Source organism: Lissotriton helveticus, chromosome 6, assembly GCF_964261635.1.
Source record: "Lissotriton helveticus chromosome 6, aLisHel1.1, whole genome shotgun sequence".
Classification (NCBI taxonomy): Eukaryota; Metazoa; Chordata; class Amphibia; order Caudata; family Salamandridae; genus Lissotriton; species Lissotriton helveticus.
In genome coordinates, this window is record NC_136067.1 from 1,384,004,002 (window position 1) to 1,384,029,798 (window position 25,797).

At 41.9% G+C, this 25,797-nt stretch overlaps 1 protein-coding gene across 3 annotated transcripts in view; it reads left to right on the forward strand.

The window, feature by feature from the left end:
- CDK19 (cyclin dependent kinase 19) overlaps positions 1 to 25,797 on the forward strand; it is a 1,513,666-nt gene that overhangs the window by 1,163,458 nt on the left and 324,411 nt on the right. The gene's annotated exons all lie outside the window — the stretch shown is intronic.

The window sequence follows — 25,797 nt, forward strand, 5'->3', positions numbered from 1 at the left end:
GTGCAGTACAGTACAATGAGGTAGTAAATGAACCGCTGAGCAGAGCGGCTTGAACCTCGCCACTGCCGGCAGCCTTCAGAGAGCGGTGGACAGAAGGGCAGTCCCGCCCTGTGTATTAACCCCTCCTCAGCCACGGCCGGCAGCCTAAAGACAGATGTGAAGAGAAGAGTCCCGACCATGTGTACTAACCCCTCCTCAGCCGGCAGCCTGCAGAGAGAGGTGGACGGAGGGACAGACTTGGCCATGTGCCCCCCCCCCCCCTTAACCGCCGCAGTACGAAGCATGCCCGGCCTGACTTGGGCTCCTGATTCTATTAGCACCACTCTGGTTTCCCGCGGTCCCTCTGGCCTTGTTTTGAGGTTTCAATCTCCTTCTTTCTTGAGTGTTTCTCCACTCATGTTTAACTTCCCACCCCGCTCCGTCTACCGCATGTCGAATCGCCATTCCGCCCTGTCCCCTGTGTCCCCGCATCCCTTTTGATTAAAACAAGTGCAGGCTAATTGTATGGATGTGTGCATGCCGCCGGCCTGCATGAAGCCATAGACTGCATATTTGGCGCTCTGACCTGCAGGCGGAGTTGGCCACATGAAGGGTGCGTTGCATTTGCATTCTTAATATATGCACAGGACCATTCGCGGCTCGCAATTGGGAGGGTCGCGTGGGGGGGCCTGGGGAGTTAAAAATTAAAATAAAAATGTACCTGACCGGGTCCGCACAGCCTCTGCTCCTGGGCCGGGGTCCAGCGTTGGCGCTCTTCAACAGGAACAGATACAGCCGCATCACTGGCAATGGAACAGCCCTTCTCAGCCAATACTGGCGCTGCTGCAGCAGCGCCAGGATTGACTTAGCTGGGATACTCGCTGCCCTGGCGCCCATTAGGAGACCGAGGGTTGCGACGTTGATCAACCTTTGCGCTCCTATTGCGCAGCCGCCAGCCACAGCTAACACTAGTGCGCATGACTGGGCTGGTCGGAAAAATTCTCTGACCTAAGTCCAACATGCGTACTTACGGCCATCCCCTGGTCTGACAATGCATGTCAGTCAGCATGACGCCGGACTTCCAACTGACGGTCCTGCGTCATGCTGACTGACATGCATTGCCAGTTCAGAGCCGCTGAGGTAGCTGCGGGCACGGCGGCTTGTGGGTCAACACCCCAGCGCCCTAATGGACGCACCGCCACTGCCTGTAACTTGAACAGGAGGTCAGCTAATTGACCCTTGGAGTCCATTCTGAGGTGCCTGGGTTCAAGGCAAGGAGATCCGGTCTTCCTTCCGTGGATAATAGGGCAGTGTTTCTTCTGAATCATCCATATGTCCAGGGGTGTGCTAATGAGAGGTTCTGATGATGCTGCTATTCATATACCCTGTGCCAGCATGTGGATAGGGCAAGGCCTCCTTTGCCTAACCTTCCTCTATCCATGGGGTTGGCTCCAAACTTTCCAGGGTAGCTAGGACCAGGCAGACAGGCCTAGATGTGAACTGTATTTATCAGCGGTAGGGCGGGTAGCCCTTAGAAATGAGGAAGGGGCTGGGCATTGCCCTAAGGCTATACTTTGAGGCTCAGGAAGGGCTGAGTACTGTCCCACAGTACATCTGGTTAAGGATAGGAACACCCTGTCCCACACCCAAGGCACTTTTACCCTCATCTAAGTAAGAAACCCTCACCACAAGGGAGCCATTCACGGTCATGTTTAAGCAGAAAAAAGCCAACTTTCTAAAGGTGACATTTTCAGAATTGTAACTTAAATTCCAACAAACGTATTAATCAATGGGAGAAATAGCCGTACCGCAATGAAAAACGATTTCAAAAGTTTTCATTGTCAGAACGTAAAAAACATATCATGCGCCCTGCTGTAAGATCATTTAGCCCTCAACCTTGAACAGAATCCGCATTGATTGCCAAAGTAGAAGACTTTTGGGGTAATTCCACACCAAGAATGTCAGGTCTTACACTTAGGGGTTCATTACGATGTTGGGCAGAATCACTTCCGCCCGACACCGCATCTGTCATGGGACCGACCGATACCCGGTTATCGGTCCTGACCACCCCATTAGAATGCGACTGCACGCTGTTCGGTCACATTCCTATATTTTACTATGGGAGCATGTACACCGGCCGTAATCCGGCCGTAATGTATGCTCGCAGAGAAAAATGGTAAGTGCAGTTCATCTCTGCACCTGATGCAGCGCTACTCCGGAAATATTTTCCAAAACCATATCACCTTTCCCTGAAGTACTAAATCATACATCTACTCATCAGTGGGGCCCATAACACTGCGAGTTACTCACAAAACGCTTCCATCCTACTTCATGGATCGGTGAGATTCAAAGGAGAGCTGCTGTATCATAGCGGAGTGTCTAATTTAAAACTAAATATTTATACTATTTACACCTGCAGTTTAAATGAGTTTTACCATGTTTTTTTTTATCAACAAGACATTTTATTCAGACACACCACCGTTATGATCAATGGATCTGCTAGTAAAAAAATAGGTGTAGGAAAATACAAGACCAGCTTAATTCTCCATTTATCTAATTTTTATTAAAAACAAAGTTTAGCATGTCACTTTATTTATTTTCTTTATTCAAAAGTTTTACTTTAAAGAAGAAAGTTTTATCTCAAACAATTATATTAATTTTATTTCAGAAATTCAGAAATAGACATTGTTATTTAGATTTCAGAACACAAATATTAGCAAAAGATAGATAGTTCCCAAAATTCATTTTCTCCTAACTTCCCTAACTAATAACCTCATCTCAAGCTCAGTTCTCACTCAAAGAAATAAAACATGTATTCAAGAATCTTACATCTCAGGAAAATCAGCATATCGACAGCATCTCAGGAGAAAATCGGAAGAGAGTTTTCCCTTAAGGAAAATTTTGACTTTTTATACCTTTTTCACTAACTTTATCTACAAAAGTAACTATCAGCACAAACTCAAGTTCTGAATGGCTCATTTGAGGGTGGATAAGCACCACCTCATCATCCTAATATTCAGCTTGTGCAGCTTCAGCAGAAATTAAAGAGTCTATTGTCTTTATTAGCGTCCGGCACAGTCATGTCCGCAAATTGTAAGTTCAGACTTTATTCCCATGTTATACAATAAAGACGTCCATATTTGTTGGCAGTCATCGGACTTCCAGGGTAAGTCGTCCTTGAACTGCTTTCGTTCAAGCACAGGCAGCTCACATTCATTCTCGATTTCAGCCGCGCATGCGCAGTATCTTTCATTGTCACAGTAATCGAAAGTCTCCATGTTTTGGTAGGCCTCACAAGCCAGAATGGGAACTATCATAGAAACAAACACAAATAAATGTTAATTATTGAAATATAGCCCTTCTGTTTACCTCCCCTCATACTAAGGTTTCCCCATTAGTTGTTACCTAGCAAAATAAGCAACACATATGCGTGATATACTCACTTATCTCCATGTTTTTGCCACAAAACACGTAAACAGAAAGCACATTTATGCCGCTTTTGATTAATTTAAAGCTTTGCATTAGTAAACAACATGACGACATTACTGAATTAGTCAGTTATAGTTCTCCATGCAAGCAGATTAGTATTCCCATGTGTATTTGTGTGTGCATTCTATACTATGTTTATTAATATTTTCCACACCACACAATTAATAGAGGTTACAGTTATGAGAAAATGACTTTACGAGGGGTATACAAAATTTTTTTTCTTCACCTCGCTCCATCAACTTCCTCCTTTGGTGATCTTATCACCAAATATCTCCCAAAATGTTACACATTTTATCCAAACATGTTTCAAGTTCTTCAGATACGTATGGTTTATACTCTAGTATCTTCTCTGGTTTCTTAAAAAGACCTTTTCTTGAAATTCTTCCATCTCTATATCACAGTTTTCTCTTTCTCTTTCTCGTTTTTCTTGAATTGCTTTCTTTATTGAATTTCTAACATTCCTTCTTTTTCTATATATGCAACATAATCTCAACATCAAAAACACTAATACTATTATTGTTACTGGAATTAGTATCTTACCTATAATTGAACTACCTATTTCTTGAAACCAATGTTTAACTGCTGAAAGACTTTTACCGAGTCGTTCAAGGACACCATCAACCTCCATAGGTTCAATTTCCTTATGCAACTCTGTAATGTTTGTAATGTACTTTTCAATATTTTGACTTTTGTCTGGAATGTAGGTACAACAGTGCTGTACCTTCAAAATTCCACAAACTTCTCCTTCTTTTGCCAGTATTATATCAAGAGCAAGACGATTCTGCATCACCATAGCTCTCATAGCAACCATTTCAGTATTTACCATTAAGAATCCACCTGCTGTGTCTGTTGACAAACGATCTACTATCGTTGATAATCTTCGAATTCGGTTTGCATTAAAAGATATTCCCACTGCTGGTATCAGTGCTCCAAAAATGTCACCTATTATATCTATTACACTCTCCCTTTTTCTACGACTTAAAGGTTTACATATCTCATATATTCCATTAGTACCTCTATCTACATGAAAGATTTTAGGAAAGACCAAACCTACGTAACATGTCCCATACCAGTGGTCAGGTAACCTATAATAAGCTCTGTTTACACATATAAAGTATATACCAGGGAAAACTGGATATTTTCCACCTTTAAATCCCCAACCCCCTATGATTCTATAGGTGTCTTTACATTGACTCGCTCCCAGAAAATAATTGTCATATACAGTGTTGTCTCTTCTTATACAGAATTTCCCTAACAATGGAGTGTCTATATTTATGGCCACGTTCACATTTCTATCATCAATATTTTCATCTTCAAATGTCCAATATTTGGATTTCTCATGTTTTACTTTTTCACTACGTTTATAAGCAATTCTTCTCTCTTCAACCATATCTAAAAATGCTTTCTCCTCAACTCTCATTTTACATGTCAAATTATTTTTGAAGGCATACTCATGGCTCAATTCATCTATTTCCAAAAAGAATTCCCCCATTAGACTAGCAGGCTTTACTTTATTCATGGCATTAACAACTTTTAACTTTGCGAAAACATAATCTGAATTTGAATAATGATACTCTAGTTTCCTGTTTGATAAAACAGGCTTGCAATCACACTACACGTGTATGTAAGTGGAAGATGGTGATACGTCACCCCTTCTGAAACAGATGCAGGTAATTTTACACAGACGTAACAGTCACTAGCATCCATAGTCTTAACATATTCAAATTACAATCTTGAAAATGTATTTTTGGTGTAATCACTGATGGACCTATCTTGATGCATTTCTGGTCTATATACATGTTGTTTATTAAACTTTGATTCAACATTTTGTTCATTTGAACTCCCATTATGTTTCAACTTCACTAAGTTATCCTGAAAAGGAATGACAATAACTAAAATTATCCATATTAATATTAATAATCCTGTACACAACAAACACATTCTACACCATTTTCTAAAGATAGAACATTTTGTTTTATGATCACTGTTAGCCATTTTTTTTTTTACACAGCGATCTACTTTACAATTCTTTCACCTTTATCACTTATAGGCTTTCACCTGTCACCTACAATGTCCTTCTTATATCAGGATTGCGAGTTATGTCTTTACCTTATACTTTTGAAAATGTATCACTTTTCTCTGTGATTCAGTCCTTCAATCACTTGACTTTGGGCAGCATAAGTTCTCTTGGCTACTGTTTACTTCTTCAATCGGAGGAAAAACTATGTATGAACATTCAGGTGATTTGTACTTCTGATTTGGTCTTCTCACTCTTTTTGGCCTTTGGACAACTTCTATTCTTTTCCCCAACGACTCCTTTTGACTGGTTATTTCATTTACTTGATCTTCTGGCTGTCTTACTTTATTAACCAGTTTAAATCTCAGTCCATCATTCCCTTCAGGCCAAATAACTCATTTACGAACTCTTTTTGTGTTTGGCTCCGTGGTGTTATGTTCCACTCTCCAAGCTCTTTTCCTTGAACTCTTTCTTAATGGAATTTCATCTGCACTGTCGTCAGTTTCACTTTCAGTCTCTTCGACAGTCTCATTTACGACAAATTTTATGATGTCTTTTTCTTTTTCAAAGTCAGTTTTCTCTTTTGACAGTTTTTTTACTCTGTTAGGAACAGCTCCATAGCTGGTACTTAGAATTTCATCCTTATCATGAGTTATTTCTCTTTTCCAGTGTCAGGACTTTCGTTCCTGCTTTCAGAGCTTTCAGACTGTTCTTCAGTGTTTTCTTGACCACCAGTTGTATCTTCACTTTGCTCAGTGTCCTTACTGGTGTTAGTCTTTACCAAATCTCGATCCTCAGATTGATCTTCAGAATTTGGTATTTCAACAATTTCTCCTTCTCCTTCAGATGCAGAGCTAGCATCTGATACTTCCAGATGTTGATGTTCTTGTCGAGCTTCAGTATCTGGATTTCTCTCTGGTTCACAATCAGAATCAGTTGTGCTTTCACCTACCTCGTTTGGATTCTCAGGTTCAGGCACACAGATGGTGTGGCTTGCATCCACCCATCTCTTCACTCCAGCACATTTAACTGCAGTGGTGCTGACCAATATGACCTGTCTTGGTCTCTGCCAGCGAGGCACCAAACAGTTTCTTCTGTGATGTACCTTTATCCGAACCCAATCTCCAGGAACTAGATCATGAGCTGGATTTTTCTCTTTCATTTTTGATTCAGTTCCCACCTGATGGAACACAGAAGTCACCACGTCAGACAGGTTTTTGCAGTAATCCAGTATGATGTCATCATTAATAGTTAACAGTTTATCAACTGGCACAAATGCTTGCCTCATCACCCTGCCCATTAAAATCTCATGTGGACTTAATCCAGTCTTTCTGTCAGGTATGCTCCTTAAGGTCATCAAAACAAGTGGTAAGGCGTCTGGCCACTTTAGTCCTGTTGCCAAACACATTTTTGCAATTCTGTTTTTTATTGTTCCATTCACTTGTTCAACCAATCCTGAAGCCTCAGGTCTGTAAGTACAATGCAGTATCTGACGAATATCCAGTGCTTCACAGATCATTTGAATAAGCTCATTTTGAAAGTGCGTTCCACGATCAGTTTCGATCGTTACTGGAAATCCAAACCTTGGGATTATTTCACGTAAAAGCAACTTTGCAACAGTTAGTCCATCGTTCCTCCTCGTGGGGAAAGCCTCCACCCATCGAGAGAACAGACAAATGATCACTAAAAGATACCTGAGCCTGTTACTACAAGGCGGAAGTTCTATGAAATCCAACTGCATTCTTGTAAATGGACATCCCTCCCGTCCTATGGTTCCCAGACTCACAATTATTTTTCTGTTTGGATCAAACTGCTGACACACCAGACATATTTGACACAAGCTTTCAGCAATCATCCTAAACTTGGGATTGTACCACGTCTGTCTAAATAGATGAAGCATGGCATCCCTTCCAACATGAGCTTGACCATGATACATTCGGGCCATATTTGAGATCATGCTAGCGAGCATTACTGGTCTTTCATCTTTGTAAACCCAAAACTCATCTTCTTCTCTTTGTCCACATCATGGCTTTAACCAGATGTCCTTCTCTTCCTCATCAGCTTCTTCCTGCATTTGCCTCACTTCCTGCCAAGTCCCAACTACTGTTGTTAGCATTTCAAAAAAGAATGGAGGCAGCACCAAGTTCAAAGTCAATCAACGAAACCAAAGTTTGTTCAAAAAGTATATTATTCTTTTTATTTTCTTATTCCCAAAGTGCACAAGACAGCCAACGCGTTTCGCTCCCCAACCGCGGGAGCTTCGTCAGGGCAATTCTAATAGTCGGTTACTCTTTCAGTAGTGCAGTAAAGTTGAATAAAAAGAATCTGGCCAGTGTAATGGTACAGATACTAGTGCAAATGTGCCAAGGTAGGAATAGAGATATCACAAAGCATGAAGGGCCGTCGGATAGTTCACACAGATTTCATAAAGAGATTATCCCGCATGGAAAATATTAGTATCCTAGGTACACTGGACGAGAAACGACGTATGTGCAGTCCTTGATAAGCTGCTGACACACGTGCTTTGAAAATATGTCCGGCAAAGACGGCCCGCGGCGGATTCTCTACTGTTGTTAGCATTAAAGGCCTTGAAACATGCTCTTATTTTCTGTCCCGATTTATGGATGCAAAATTTTTGACACAATATTTTGCAATGGAATCTACATACCTGTTACCTCAAGTTATGTAGTCATCTCCTTTTTTATGAGCTGCGCATTTCACTACTGTAATCTTATCAGGCAATTGTATTGCGTCAATCAACATTCTCACAAATTCGGCATTACGTATGGGGGATCCTGCAGAAGTTAAATAACCTCTTTGGGACCACAGTTGTCCGTAGTCATGGACAATCCCAAATCCATACTGACTATCAGTACTATAGGGTCTCTGATGTCTGCTCTGGTTAATCTCTGTAATGGTTTTGCTATCAGTGAAAAAACACTAATCCATTGTCTACAGTAACCTACCATTCCTAGGAACATTCTTACTTGTCGTTGAGTCTTTAATGGCTGCATTCCTTGTATCATTTTAATTCTTTCCGCAGTGACTTGTCTAATTCCCTTTGCAATCTTGTGCCCTAAGTATTGCACCTCTTTCTGACAAAATTGTAATTTTGATGGAGACACGTTATGTCCCTCTTCTGCCAAATGATTTAACAATGCAATGGTATCTGTTACACATGCATCTTTTGTCTTCGATGCCTCTAGGAGATCGTCAATGTACAGGACCAATACAGACTCTCCAGGCATGTTCAAACTTTCTAGTGATTTCTTTAGCAACTGATTAAAGATAGATGGACTCTCAGTATACCCTTGAGGAATTCGGCACCATGCTAAAATACGATCTCCGAACCAGAACGCAAATATTGGCTGACTTTCTGGGTGCAATGTAACAGTAAATAACGCATTACACAGATCAATCACAGTGTACCATTCTGCATCATGGGGAATTTTATATAAAATCACTGCTGGATTTGGTACAATTGGACAACATGGGACAACTATTTTATTAACTTTTCTAAGGTCCTGTACAATCCTAAATGTTCCATTTGGCTTTTTCAATCCCATTATCGGTGAATTACAAGGACTACTTTCTATCTCTCTCAGTATGCCTTGCTCAATCATTTTGTTTATCACTGGAGTTATTCCTTCAATTATTTCTGCTGTCATTTTGTATTGGGGAATGTTCGGGTAACTCAAACCTTCTTTTATAGAGACTTTTACAGAATCTACGTCTTTCATTAATCCAATATCTTCTCCTGTGAAATCCCACACCCTCTCTTTCACTACCTTTTTCAATTCATCAGGTATCTTTTCTCGATCAAACACAGGAAGCAACTTATTTTGTTCTGCCTCAATCATGAGCATGGTCATTTTATACAGGCTATCTTCATCTGGATTTTGCAGTTCTATGCCATCTGGTGAACAGTATGAGGCACAGTTCATTTTACACAAAATGTCTCGTCCTAACAGATTTACAGGGCTACTATCACACACCACAAATCGATGCATGTCTTTGAAATTTCCAATTTCTACTTCAACTGGTTGTGTTAAGGAGGTTTTAATCTGTCTATTGGCTACACCTACAACTTAGATGCTTTTTCCCGAGAGAGGAAGATTTTGAACATCCACTGATCTAACAGTAGAACGGGTAGCACCAGTGTCCACTAGGAAAGTTATTTCTACATCATTCACCTTTCCGTTCACAAATGGACCAGACTGAGCTACCTCAAGAGTGGCTCCAAGCACACACTCTTCTCCCTCTCTCAAGCACCGTCAGAAACTTTCATCGACTCACTCCCACCTTTCTCTTGTAACCAATACTGGGGACTCACATTCACTCTAGGCGATCGGTTTACCTGCTCGCCTCCGCTGAATCCTGTCTCTGCACTGTATCTCTGCGGATTTACACTGTGTGGAAGTGGCGGTTGTGGCACTTGACTTTGCGGAGTAACTATCTGCTGCTGTTGCGGTTGCTGTTGAATTACCTCATGCTGCACCTGTGGATTCAATGGTGTATTTTCAGAATTAACTCTTGGTGGATACTTACACTCTTTTCTCCAATGCCCTATTCTGCCGCAATTATGACAAGGAAACTTTTTCTTAAGCTCTTCTATATTTCCTACCAATTTTGTTTTGTTAAAATTTCCTTAAAATTTTCCTTGACTATCTGTATTTTTATTCTCCAATTGTGCTACTTGATGTTCTGCTACCTTCACTTGTGCCCACACAGCTTTTTCCTTTAGCTTCTTTTGTTTAGCTTCAATTTCATCACTACAGTACTTAGCTTGTCTCAATACCTCATCCACTGTACTCGACTGCCATCATATCTCCAATTTCTGGTCTTAAACCATATACAAATCGATATACAAAATGGCTCATGTCTTTTTCGCTCAGCTCCTCATATCCACTGTATTGTTGAAACACCAACAACAGTTTTTCATAAAATGCATGTACAGATTCTTTCGATTCCTGTATAGTTCTGTCTATTTTAACCCAATCTGTTTCTTTTGGTGGAATTTTATTCTTCAAAAACACTATTACTTGTTCGTACTTTCGCATAACTTCAGGTGACAGGGCACCTGTCACTTTATCACGAGGGTATTCCTCTCTTGGCCAATTTACAGTTATTTTGCACTCACTCCACAGATCTGCTGGCACTACTATGTCAAATAATCCATCCAGATCAACCCACAGGACTTTTGAAACTTTCACAAATCGATCTACCTGTCTATACCATTCTACTGTTTTTTTCTCTTAATCTGGGGAAATCATTTGTAAAAGATAATATGTCCTGTCTACTCCAAGGAACATGTACATACCCTCCTCCAGGTATTTCTCTCATCGGGAAAATTTGCAACTATTTCCTTTTCTCTCACAGGGAACGCTAATGTAGATTTATCACTGGTCTCTTCTTTCTTCTTTGCCCATTTTATTCTCCACTTATTCACATCTCCCCAGCCCCTGAGTAGTACAATTAAATATTTTATCTGGGTTAACCTTCCGGCAGTGTTCATATTTTCAATATCTTTTTCTGAAAAGTCTACTCTGTAGGATTTCTGCAATGTTTTATTCTTTGCAAATTCTACTTCAAATTCATTCGCTAATCCTTCCAATTGATCATGTACAGACTTCGCTTTCCATGTTATACTCCTACACATAAACATAAGTTCATCATCTTGGTACGTTTTTAATCTATCTGTTTCAATTGTTCCAATATTTAATTCTTCCATATCAACTTTTAATCTTGCCACATCTAATACTTTAGGTTCATGTTCTTTTAATTTCAAAGTTTTAAGCCAATCACTTAATTCTTGTTCCGATGGTCCTATAGGAGTCTGTGTTGAATCTATTTTCTCATTACTCTTTTCAGGTGTAGCAGAATCAGATTCTGCTCCAGTTGCATACTTAAAGGGTAAACTCTGATTGAAAGTTAAGTCAGGCGGATTTACATTACTTGCTCGTCTAATTTCCGACAAATCTGGATAAATATTTTCTTTTACCTTTTGCAAACTTTGCTGTAAAGGGATTGTTAAACTTGACTCTTTTATTCTTTGGTTTTCAAAAACTGGGATTACAGGTCCTATCGTTACTGGGACTGTTACTGCCTCTATGTTTTTCATAAACTCTTGTATCTTTTCTGTCAATTAATTTGTAGATCGTATATATTCAGCAGTACTTGTTTGTTCCTCAACTCGTTTTTCTACTCCATTCTCGCTTCCTCTTTCGTTATTTTGCTTGGGAGTACCAGTAAGTCTTGTTTCTGTTATTGAGGCATTTGGATTATATCTCAATTCTACTCTTTCAGGTATATCTCTAAGATTTGAAAATTGCCTTGGGGTTTCATTAATTCTATCTTCTACTGGTGGAGCATTAGGTGTGGTCCAAAAAGAACCTGGTTGATATTGTGGCAGTCTCCTATTTAATATTTCTTCCAGTACAGCATTCTCTGATTTACTATCATCATAACCTTCTTTCCCTGTTTCCACATTTTTCCTCTTCTCTGTACATTTCCGCCCTTCATATTCATCCACTAATCTGAGTGGATACATCCCATCACACATGTCAGCGTTTCTCCATCTGCGCATTCTACTCTCATGTGTCTCTCCCCATAATCCACACGATCAACCTCTTGGTCTGATATGTTTTTCCGGCCTTTCTTGTTCCATTTCGTGCATCTCATCCTCCCATTCAACTAAACCTTCAAATTGAGTCGGTCTAGGTCTTGGCTCAGGCTTCATCATCATCTCTCCCAAGTTTCGCAAAACTGCCCTATTAAATGATCCAACAGCTGGGAAAGCTAACACACCATCATTCCTGGTATACCTTGCACAATTCTCTAACCAAACACATGTATGGTAACCATATTTCGACAACATAAAGGAAGCAGGCGTTTTCGGCAGAGGAAGTAATTTTCCCTCTCTTGTTACTATCGCCTTATCCTTTACAAACACATTTTTCAATTTCTTAAACCATGAAGGTTTCTTCTTTTCTTCTTTTCCTGTTACTGTTCCATAACACCAACCTATCACAGCGCGGTTTACACTAGCATACCAATTAGAACAAGATACGTCTTGTTAGTGCTTTACCAATAGTTTCGCTGCTTTCGTGATGCACCAATCAGCCCTTACTCTGTCTTGGTCCCAAAGACCAATCCCTGCGCGACACTTTTGACGTCACCAGTGCTCCGGCTTCTGCAGCGCCGACTGACCCCTCCTGTACAAGTTTTATCAAGAAGCCGTATTTACAAAATATACAACTAATTTGGTTAGTAACTTACACAAAACAACTCCATTCGTCCGTTTCGCTAAACAAAGTGACAGAATTTTCTCAATCACACAAGTATTCTGTATTTCCAGTAGACAGCGCTTACCTCTTCTCTACCACAGAATGTTTACACTTGCCAATAAAGAAGCACCATTTCCTCTACTTTACCCTTGTCTCAAGCTCGGGTTAAGCTCTATTACTCTCCCAGCAATAAGTTTTAAATCAGGATACGCAATGATCCCTGTACTTGAAGGCCAAGATTTTATAGACTGTCCGCGCTATGCATTTATCCTTTCACACGTTAAGTCCCTAAACTTGCGATGTGCGACGACAACACTTGTGATATACAACGATACCGCTGTAGTATACGACGATACTTCTTTTTGAAACAGACTATGCGATGTGCGACTTCACTTGCCACACTTCCTCTGCCTGCAAACTGAGACACCAGCTTCACGCAATCCTCGGAAGCCTTTTCAGGACTACATATAACATAATACGAACTCAACAGATGTTAGTCATAATTCTATACATCAAACCCCCTATGTAACGCTTTATACATAATCCTAGCTAATTCTATTGCAACCAATGCTCTGCTACCAAGCTAATTACTGATGCAGCGCTACTCCGGAAATATGTTCCAAAACCATATCACCTTTCCCTGAAGTACTAAATCATACATCTACTCATCAGTGGGGCCCATAACACTGCGAGTTACTCACAAAACGCTTCCATCCTACTTCATGGATCGGTGAGATTCAAAGGAGAGCTGCTGTATCATAGCGGAGTGTCTAAATTAAAACTAAATATTTATACTACTTACACCTGGAGTTTAAATGAGTTTTACGATGGTTTTTTTTATCAACAAGACATTTTATTCAGACACACCACCGTTATGATCAATGGATCTGCTAGTAAAAAATTAGGCGTAGAAAAATACAAGACCAGCTTAATTCTCCATTTATCTAATTTTTATTAAAAGCAAAGTTTAGCATGTCTGACAGTTTATTCACTTTATTTATTTTCTTTATTCAAAAGTTTTACTTTAAAGAAGAAAGTTTTATCTCAAACAATTATATTCATTTTATTTCAGAAATTCAGAAATAGACATTGTTATTTAGATTTCAGAACACAAATATTAGCAAAAGATAGATAGTTCCCAAAATTCATTTTTTCCTAATTTCCCTAACTAATAACCTCATCTAAAGCTCAGTTCTCACTCAAAGAAATAAAACATTTATTCAAGAATCTTACATCTCAGGAAAATCAGCATACCGACAGCATCTCAGGAGAAAATCAGAAGAGAGTTTTCTCTTAAGGAAAATTTTGACTTTTTATACATTTTTCACTAACTTTATCTATCTACAAAAGTAACTATAAGCACAAACTCAAGTTCTGATTGGCTCATTTGAGGGTGGATGAGCATCACCTCATCATCCTAATATTCAGCTTGTGCAGCTTCAGCAGAAATTAAAGAGTCTATTGTCTTTGTTATCGTTCGGCACAGTCATGTCCGCAAATTGTAAGTTCAGACTTTATTCCCACGTTATACAATACAGACGTCCATATTTGTTGGCAGAAATCGGACTTCCAGGGTAAGTCGTCTTTGAACTGTTTTCATTCAAGCACAGGCAGCTCACATTCATTCTGGGTTTCAGCCGCGCGTGCGCAGTATCTTTCATTGTCACAGTAATCGAAAGTCTCCATGTTTTGGTAGGCCTCATGAGTCAGAATGGGAACTATCATAGAAACAAACACAAATAAATGTTAATTATTGAAATATAGCCCTTCTGTTTACCTCCCCTCATACTAAGGTTTCCCCATTAGTTGTTACCTAGCAAAATAAGCAACACATATGCATGATATACTCACTTTTCTCCTTGTTTTTGCCACAAAATACATAAACAGAAAGCACATTTATGCTGCTTTTGATTCATTTAAGGCTTTGCATTAGTAAACAACATGACGACATTATTGAATTAGTCAGTTATAGTTCTCCATGCAAGCAGATTAGTATTACCACGTGTATTTGTGTGTGCATTCTATACTATGTTGATTAATATTTTCCACACCACAAAATTAATAGAGGTTACAGTTATGAGGAAATGACTTTACGAGGGGTATACAAAATTTTGTTTCTTCACCTCGCTCCATCACACCCCATGGCAGGCACCTCAAGGTGCCTGCCACAAGGTGCAGGGATCATCAACGGGCAACCATAGGTGCCCCCTCCGCCTCCAACTGGAGGACGTGCACCCAAGCGGGCCCTGCTGGGGGCCCCCAAAGATGCTCTCCGACATGGTTTCCAAGCGTGCATTGTAATCTCAAGGGCGGAAAGAGGATTACTCAGAGAGCTTGTCCGCCAGTCGGAATGACCGTCCGGTTTCCTTTCCAACCGCCTCCATCATAATGAGGCGGTTGAAAAGGAAACCGCATGGCCCATTATGATGCGGCTGTAAATGCTCCGACCGTATGTTGTAGCCTTTACGCGCTGCATCGTAATTGGCCCCTTAGTATTAGTGTGGAAAATTGTTTATTATGGGATGCTAATTAACAATCTCATGGTGGAACAGGATCTTTCTCTGTGGTTTTTTCTTATGAAGGAGATATACTGTTTTTAAAAAACATACCTTGTGATTAATTTTTTTCATGAATGAGCTATACTGTTTTTAAAAAATTTACTTGTAGGCACTTTTTGCTCATTCGAACGTTGCACTTTAAACTCGAGGTTGGTGTAAGAAGCGGAACTTTTAGTTTTAGTCTGTTCCCCACTTCTAATTTTTGTTACTCCCTTCGGCCATCTTAGTTTCAGGTGATTTGTGCTCTAGTGTCCCTTGCAATGCGCTGCTCTTCAGAGCACTATTTATAGACATTGACGGCACGTTCGCACTGACGGCGCACCATAGGCACGCTCCTCTGTGCGTCAGCGTCCTGGTAGTGCTGGGTCCCAGACGTGCTGGCCCAAGGTTGGTAATACTAACTAACATTCGTGAGATAATTCCTGGAGATATTCGAATATTTCCAAACTACCGTGCATGCCTTGAGGCTAAAGCTTATCAGAAATGTATTTCCACTCTGCAGAACTGCATGCTTTTAACTTGCCAGTCTCTACCCTGGCATTTAGATGAAATCAAATCACCCTAATTTTGGAAACAGAAAAGCTGGAAAGTCTGTGACTTAGGTTTTAGTGCGAGACCCGAATTGAAGCTCTTCACTCTGTGTACAACCCCCAATGTAATGCTTACGATTCGTTTAGTGTACTGCCCCGCTGGCCACTGCACTGATTTCGGTTCATTTCTAGCAGACCTTATAGTACTATATTTGCTGAAGTCATCACATTTCTCTTTAATATGGGATTTTTAATATCTGGTTCGATGCCAAATAGGAGTGACACTGGATACCTGATTATTTCATTAATATCTCTGAATCTGAAACAACTTTAGTTTCACTCACCCCCACCTATGATACAGGACATGTAATTGATTTAATTTTCACCTCTAAGGGTATACTTGCGGTCAGTGAACTTATTAAAATGTTAGGGTATGGCCACTGTGGAATTCCATTTAGAATGCACTTAACAAACCGAAGCATGTTAGAGAAAAACGTTGCAAAGTTCCTTGGAAAAAGCTTTTAATGAATAGCATTTACCTGACATTAATAGTCACAACAACATCATGACATTATGCGTTTTTAACCTCAACACGTATCCTTATGGCTAGAGCGGTCGACCTGGTAGCTGGGGAACCGTGTTCGAGTCTGGGCAACGATGCTCAACATCCTGTGATTCTGGGAAAATCAATTAGGGCCAGATGTAGGTAGCCTAGGGCCAGATGTAGGAGCCCAAATACCGGTCGGTAATGGCCGATTTCGGCCGTTACCGACCGGTATTTAGGAATTGGCATGTAGGGGGCCAATTTTACCGATTCGGTAAATTTACCGAATCGGTAAAATACCGAATCGGTATTTTACCGATTCGGTAACTTCCAGATGTAGGTGGGACTCTTCTCAGTCCCAAAGGCCTTTCAGATTCGGTATTTTACCACCCAATCCAATTGGGTGGTAAAATACCGAATCCAGGTGTGCATGCACATGTGTGCATGCACACCTATGCCATGTGACAGACAGACATGCCCTTAGGGCATGTCTGTGTGCCACATGGCACACATGCCTGTATTCGGGGTGCTAGAGGGTGTCAAAGTGACACCCCCTGCACCTTTGCTGGATTCGGTATTTACCGAATCGGTAAATTCCGATTCGGTATTGCCCATTGATTCCTATGGGCTTCAAGGCCCATAGGAATCAATGGGCAATACCGAATCGGTATTTACCGATTCGGTAAATACCGATTTTTACAGAATCGGTAATTCAATTACCGATTTTACCTAAATCTCCCTCCTTCTATTTTACCGATTCATAAATACCGAATCCGTAAAATTCGGTATTTATGAATCGGTAAAATAGAATTACCTACATATGGCCCCTAATACCGGTCGGTAACGGCCGAAATTATCGAATTTCGGCCGTTACCGACTGGTATTAGGCTTTTCAGATGTAGGGGCCTAAATTAAGAATTTTGTAATTTACCAAATCGGTAATTTAAGGAATCGGTAAATTACTGAATTCTTAAATACCGATTCGGTACCGAATCCTAAATGTAGGGAGCACTCAAATGAGTGCTTCTCCCATTTTAGGATTCGTTATTTACCACCAACTTCAAGTTGGTGGTAAGTATCGAAAACCTCAAAATTAGCAATTGTTTGAAAATTATTACAGTGCCATGTGGCAGGGCATGTATGTGTGCCACATGTGCACCCATACACTATTCAGGGGTGCAACAGGGTGTCAAAGTGACACCCTGCCACCCTTCAATGTGTTCCCCCTTTTACCGAATCGGTAAATACCGATTCGGTGTTTACCAAATCTTACCGATTCGGTAATAATTACCGAATGAATACCTACATCCCATTTACCGATTCTAAAATACAGAATCGGTAAAATTCGGTATTTTAGAATCGGTAAATCTGGATTACCTACATCTGGCCCTTAATCTCCCCCGGCCTAACAAAAATGAATGTGTCCTCATGTAATGCAACTGGTGCTCATGTAAAGCACTGTGACACCTGGTGTCTCGGGTCTAGTTCGTTCTATAAAACTCTAAAAAAAAACGTAATTAGTTAACATTATGAAGTACACTCCATCTTAAAGTAAAAATCAGTAAAAGGAGAATTCCATCAACTCCTTAGTTCTCTATTCATCTTGTGACTGCTAAATGTATGTACAGTGTTGAAACATAAGTGGAGAGAAGCTTATCTGGGGGATGCTAAGAATAAATACCAATCGGAATTGAAAATCTATTAAAAAAAACACTTGTAGATCAGCCAAGAAAAGATTTTTTCTGAGATAATTTCAGCAGCTGACAACTCTTCTGTGAAGTTTTCAAAATTGTTAAATGCCTCTTTGTTCCCCCATCACATAAGAGCATATGATTGGCTAAATGAATTGTTTGATTCCCTTTAAAGATATTTTCACGAAAAGATCAAAATAACTTTAGCCAATCATTCAAACTAGATGGAAATGTGAAGGGGGAAGGGCGACATTTTCTTCCTATGGTGGTGTTCACATCTCCTTTCAGAGGTAGAAACTCTGATATCTTAAATATTAAGGGGCAGATTTACAAGGAACTGACACATGTGCATAGATGCCTCAGTTTCCTTGTGCCAGAGTAAAATGTCCTTGCGCCACCATGGATGCGCTGTATTTACAATACAGTGCTCCATGGTACAAGAATTAACAGATGGGTCCGCATCTGTTGGCCCACAAGTCACGCATTGCTGGAGTTGCGTCGCAAGCACGACTCACCTCCAGCAATGTATTGTGAGGCCTATACTTACTGTACTGCGTTTGACGCAGTGGCAGCCTAAATGTAGCGCTGTGAAATCTTGTAGATTTCAATGCGTCACTTTTAAGAGGCCGCCCCACGTGGGAACGCCCACCCTGTATACATTATACCTGACGCAGGTATAATGTGATGCAGGGCTTAACAACCTGACACATCTCCCTAGATGCGTCACGTTCTACATAGCCTACATTGTTTGTGCCGCCGTTGCATCAAAACAAGTGACGCATTGGCGGCGCAAGGGGCTTGTAAATCTGCCCCTAAATCAGGTTCACCGTTAGATCCCTGCCCTGCCTCATGCTTCCATGTGGCTGTTGATAACTTTGCCTCAGTGATTAACATTGTGTGAAGTGCCTCTCTTGAAAAGACGATTTGCCCTTAGTCATGGCAAGATGCCCAGATCTACCCAATGCAAAAAAAACTTTGCTGATCCTCAGCTGTTTCCTGGGTTTCATTTCCTGTGAAGATTCTGGGAAAGGAAGCAAGTCAAAGGTGTCACTCAGTAGTCTAATGTTAACTCTTACTAGGCAGTTACCTGTGAAACGTAAGACTGCTCGCTCTGGTTATCAGTCTCTGTATCTTAAGCAGTTTAAGCTGTGACTGCAAAAGAAAGCATTTCCATGACTCATTATTTCCATTAAAAATGAAACACTCAGCAACTCTTTCAATAAACACTTAAACTTGCACAAACCTGTTTCATTTCTTTGAATGATATAAAATAAGCCTGGAAATTCTCTTCTCAGTTACGCCACCTGGAAAAATATTTGAAAAGTTATTGTAAATTGTAAATTTATTTATATAGCGCTTACGACACCTGACTCAGCATTGAAGCACTAACGCACATAATAGATGCTAGTCTTCATATTTTATATAGTTCTTAAAGAAGGAGTACTCTATAAAAAATGTGTCAGTCGAAACATTTTGCCATCTAGTTTATCAATCAACCTTGGTAAATCTAGATGTGTTATAATTTTTTTTTACTCATACAATTTTGTTCTGAACAGTTAAAGAAGTCTCAATGTTTGCTGTTCGCCGCCTTGATCTTCGGCTCTTTTTCTTAAAGTAAATCAAAGGCCATTTGCTTTATTCAAAAATATTACTCTTTCCACCTTTATCTCTTGATCTCTAGAACAAAAGTTCTCATAATCGTTCATTAAGTAACAGAAAGTCTTTGCTCCTACAGTATCCAAACTTGAAATTCATCTGAAACACCTTGATCATGAACCCAACTCTCCATCCCCTGAACGTGTGCCTGGAACACCTGGATCAAAGCCCAAATACTGGGAACAGAAGCCGTGAGTGCACTGCAATGGAGCAAAGGGCGTGCCATGCACTCAAGAAAAGATGCATCCATATGCCAAAGAAGACTTCACTCCACCCGAACAGACGACAGACAATGAATCTACAGGAGGTAACTCATCTGATGGTTCTGATTGGAGTGGAGATGATTATACCCCGAGGAGAGGGAGAAATCAATTAAAAAACCAATCATGGAGACGGACCAATAGGTGGCATAGACCGAATTATTACAACCAACAAATGCCATACTTTCCGCCCTTTGTACCAAACTATGGAGGATGGGTGGATCCCTACAACCATGGAGCCCTACAACAGCCCCAAATGATGGGTCCACAAATGATGGGACAAGAAAATATACAGCAGCAACCTTTTTTAGGAAGAGGCCAGAACCTATCGAGAGGGAGGAGGAGAGGCGTTACATGGAACGAACAACCGCCCCAAATGATGACACGCAGCAAAACCAAAGAGAAAGCGGGCCCAAGCACGGCGACTCACTTACAGTAAACCTGGCAGATATAGTGCTCACAGATGATCACGTGAGAGTCCTAAATAAGGGCTTAGGATTTGTCCCTACACCTACTGATGACACATTCAAATTAAAATGCGAACTTGCAGAATTTTGTAGAAAATTGAAATTAAAAGCATTTTTTGAAGGTAAGGAGGACAATAGACAAGAAGGGTATACCAATGTGAGGAAAAAGTCAACTTTCACTCCACCCCATAATATGGTCCCGATAGAAATTCAAACATTCGAACAAGCGATCATGAGTCAAGCTAAGGAAATTGGAGGGTCAATCAAAAAGCCATTTATCAACATCACAAAATCTGAACGTAAGGCCATTGATGAGTTGAAAAAGAATGAAAACTTGATTATTAAACCCGTTGATAAGGGGGAGGCATAGTCCTCCTCAATAAAGAAGGATACGATCAACAATGCCTCAAACTCCTATCAGATACAAAATTCTATAAACGAATTACCGTTCACCCCACCGCAAGATTGCAGAACACCATCAAAATGATGGTCCATGAAGCCGAACTAAACTCATGGATATCGAAGAATGAGGCCGATTATCTGATTGAATCTAAACCAAGAATTCCTTATTTTTATTCTTTACCCAAAACTCATAAAAACAAACTACCTCCACCCGGACGACCAATCGTTTCTGGCATAGGCTCTGTGCTTGAACCCTTGTCCAAATTTGCGGACCAATTTCTCAAACCCCTGGTACAGAGGACTCCAACATATCTAAAAGATACTAGAGACCTGCTTAACAAACTAGTGGATGTACCTTACAATGAGAATGAGATGCTCCTAGTCGGTTTAGACATAGAAAGTCTATACACTAGTCTTCCTCAACAGAAAACCATGGAGACTCTTGAAAACATCCTATTCTCAGATAATTGGGAACACAAGACACCAAAGCATTTCGTACTAGAGTGCTGCAAATTGGCTTTGACTGAAAATTATTTTGAATATAATGGGACACTCTTTGCACAACAACACGGTACATCCATGGGAAGCGCCTTCGGTAGTGGGATTGTACGTCAGTGAATTTGAACAGGAACATGTCCTTAATGACACAAACCCTTGTGCTCTCCAAATTTTATTTTGGAAGAGATCTATTGACGACATCATTGTCGTCTGGGAAAACGACAAGAACAACCTTGATGAATTCATGAAATGGCTGAATGAGAGAGATGAATGTTTAACATTTACCTTCACAGCTGATAAGAAAGAACTGGATTTTTTGGACATAAATCTATATGTTGAAAACAATATAATTCAAACCAAAACATATTTCAAACTGACTTCTAAGAATAGTTTGTTGTTGTATAAGAGTTTTCACCCAAAGCCATTGCGAGAGAATTTGCCATACGGACAATTCTTGAGATTAAAGCGCAATTGCAGCAAATTAGAGGATTACAAGACCCAGGCACAAGATCTAACAGAGAAATTAATGAAAAGGGATTATCCAAGGAGAATCATACAAAAGTGTCAGAAGAGGGTGAGACACCAACCGCGTGAATTTTTGTTAGCAACTCCACAAAAAGAAAATGAAAAAGGTGTAATTACATGCGTTACTACATATACTACAGCTAGTAATGCAGTAAAGAAACTGATCAATAAAAATTGGAAAATCCTTACGTCAGGAAATCTAAAGTGGCAAAAACCAAGGTTTGCGAACCGCAGGACGAAAAATTTAAGAGATGTGTTGGTCCACACTCGACCACAAATAACTCCTAGAAATGAGAGCATCACTAGGTCTTGGAACATGACTCCAAATGTTGGACATTACCCATGTGGTTCCTGTACAGTTTGTAAGTTAACTTCACCAACCAAAGAACTGCTACTATCGGATGAACTACTATGGACACAACGTCAACACACAAATTGTAATTCCTCACATGTTATTTATATGATACCATGCCCGTGTGGACTAAAATACATCGGGATGACATGCAGAAAAGCCAAAAAAGTAAGGACATCACTAGAAAAAACCTCTAGTTTGGATATTAGGGTTATTATACTTGATAACCTTAGCATCTAACAGTTAATAACATCATGTTCTTTTTGATAAGAAATAAAGACACACGAGCAATTGGATTGACAAACTCAATCTTTATTAGTGAAACCAGATTATAACTTGTAACACCTTGGTAATGAGTTCACCGACACACTCCCATATTATTATTCTTCCTATAAAAGAATGTACAATAAGAGATTGTTTGATGATAATATCATAGGGCAATATGCAAAACCAGATAACTATGTAGTTAGTATTTTAATTACAGGTACTACTGACCTTGTAGAGCGAATACGTGGGGAACTACTCCACAGTGATACTACACAAAACGTGCAAGTATTATTAATCTTTTAATCTAACCATCTTCGGTCCTGATGAAGGCCCCATAGACCCGGCTGGGCACAGTGGGGCTGAAACATGTTGACCATTTTCTATGTACAGATAACTCGACCTTTCATTATAGCAAAACATTTTTAGTATCCTTGATCTATATCTTCAATAAATTTATTTTTTAGATTTTTGGATTTTTAAACTCTATCACTTTCTGGGAGCACTTTTTCTGGAGCACTGCTACAATACCAGTGGGTACCTCCAGGTGGAGGTTGCATATACACAAAAAAGAACCCTATGATGATGCACCCACGCCACGTTACTTGGTGGAGAATCAAGATATACCACCTTACCGAAGAACGTGCGTGTATGAGGGTTTTTTAAGAAGGGCGTCCTAAAAACCCTGGTGCAGTAGTTCACAAGTGATCCATTCTCCATAGATTTTTTGTGCCTGTGTTTATGCCTGATGCTGGCATGGTGGCTGCCGACACTTCAGCATCTGTACGACACTGCCAAGTGTCTCACTGTGGACCTACTGCGGTTATGCTGTCGAACTGCTGTAGAACTGCTTCCACCCCTGCACCACCTGAGCGGCCACAAAATTACTAACACACTTCCAGTCTTTATTGCATTTAGCAGAATGAGCAGAGAACCCACTGTGTCTAGTAGAATGGGTAAAGAGCCCAGCTATTCAATACTTTCATGGGAATAGCACATTTTGATTCACTAATGAGATTTAGAATAACCATCTATTGGGTTTAATTTGCTAAACACATAATCATTCATGTTATACACTCAGTACATTGCAAGTTGGGCATTTTCAGCCTGATTCATGTACGGGCCGTTTTGCGTGTCCCTAATAGCGATTAATAGCGACTCGCTATTGAGGAAACGCAAAACGGCATTCATGTACTTTTCGGGAAAAAAATAGCGACTCGCACGCGGGCGCTAAAGCCGTTAGCGACCTACAAAAAACGCAGAAAAATCGCTATTTCCGGCTACCTGCGATCGGGATTGCGACTCGCAATCCCGATCGCACGGGATTGCGACTCGCAATCCCGATCGCACGGGATTGCGACTCGCAATCCTGTGCGATCGGGAATGCGAGTCGCATTCTCGCGGGATCTGGAAAACGGGAAGACGCATTCCGAGCACCGTGATGACATCACAACCAGGAAGCAGCCAGTTCCCACCCCCAAACACCACAGTGACGCCATCCTTCGAGTGTGCACGAGGGAAAGCAGACGCTAAACCACCGTTAGCGACTCCCGAAACGGCAGAAATAGCGACCGCCATGTCCGAGGAACCTGTCCCTGGCCCCAGCAACAGTGCTGGCCGCAAGCGCAAGCTCAAGTTCTCCGAGCAGGAGCTCGAGAACCTGATTGAAGGGGTGGTGGCCAACCACGACCGGCTCTTTGGTGCCAACTCCAGGAGGGTCCCAGAGCAGGAGAAGCGGAGGATCTGGGTGGGGATAGCCTCCAGCGTAAACTCTGTGGGCGTGGCGGACAGGTCGTTGGAGGAGCTGAAGAAGCGCTGGTACGACCTCCGAGGTCGTGCCAAGGAGAGGGTGGCGGAGCGCCTTGGTGAGGCATCGGGCACTGGAGGTGGCGGACCGACTGTCCCACCCAACACACCCCTGGAGGACCAGGTTGAGGACACCTTGGAGAGGGAGGCGTGTGTTGGCGTGACCCCTCTGGACTCCTCCCGCCCCACCCAAGACACCCAAGGTAAGTGGCATGCGACTGCGACCCTGTCCCCTATGACCGTCCCTGACCAAATAGGCTCACTAATTGGCCCTTAGTCATGCCTATGTTGTGCATCAGGAAATGCCCTGAAGCATTGTGGGAGACGTAGTATGTCCACAATGTAGTAGTACCACAATGCGGCCAGAAAGGTTCCAAAGTGCGCAAATCCACAGCCATCCAGGGAATGACACCCAGCATGCATGTAACATCTGCACGTCTGACAGTCACATGCACCTAATGAGTATCCACTTACCCTCACAGGTGGCGATGATAGCAGTGACAGCGAGAGGCTGCTGATCGATGAGGAGGCCCAGGAGGAGGAATCCCTACCCGATACCCAGCCACCAGCCCCTGCCGCTGCACCAACACCAGCAGCCAGGCCCCCCACCGTACCTGCTCCTGCATCTGCCGCTGCACCAACACCAGCAGCCAGGCCCCCCACCGTACCTGCTGCTACATCTGCCGGCCCACCGGCTGCCAAGGCCAGGCCCCCCACCGTACCTGCTGCTACATCTGCCGGCCCACCGGCTGCCAAGGCCAGGCCCCCCACCGTACCTGCTGCTACATCTGCCGGCCAACCGGCTGCCAGAGCCAGGCACCCCACCAATGTGCCTCCAGTGCCTGCCGCACCAGCAACACCAGCTGCTACACCACCTGCAGCTCGTGCAACCAGATCTGGGCCAGCCACATCCGCAACACAGCGGCCGAACAGCAGGAGGGGCAATGGGCATCTCCATGCCTGCATGAGCGTGGAGCGGCGCATGCTCCGAATACACCAGCGCCAGTCGCAGCAGCAAGGAGCCATCCAGCTCCAGCTGCATAAAATTGGCCGCAATGTGGCGGGAGTCGGAGAGCGGATGGACCGCATGACGGCGGCCATGGACCGCATGACGGCGGCAATGGAGGACAATACTGCAGCGCTCGTGAAGCACTGCAGTGTTGCAAGCAGGCGCCACCACCAGCTGATGAGCCGGCTGTCGACCTATAGTAGGTCAAATTATGTGGCAGCAAATGCCACCACCCAGCTGTCGCGGCGCTCTCTGACCCAGCAGCACCAACTGGTCCAGTGCTGCGAGGACATAACCCGGGTGCTGGAGCACTTGACCACCGCCGTGACCGCACTGCATACACCTGTGCTACCGGCCATTGTAGGGGGAGATGATGCGAGTGAGGGTGCCTCCAGCGTGAGCAGCCACTCTGCCACGCAGGTCCCGCCACCTAGGCGCAGCACCAGGGCAACGCCTGGTACAGC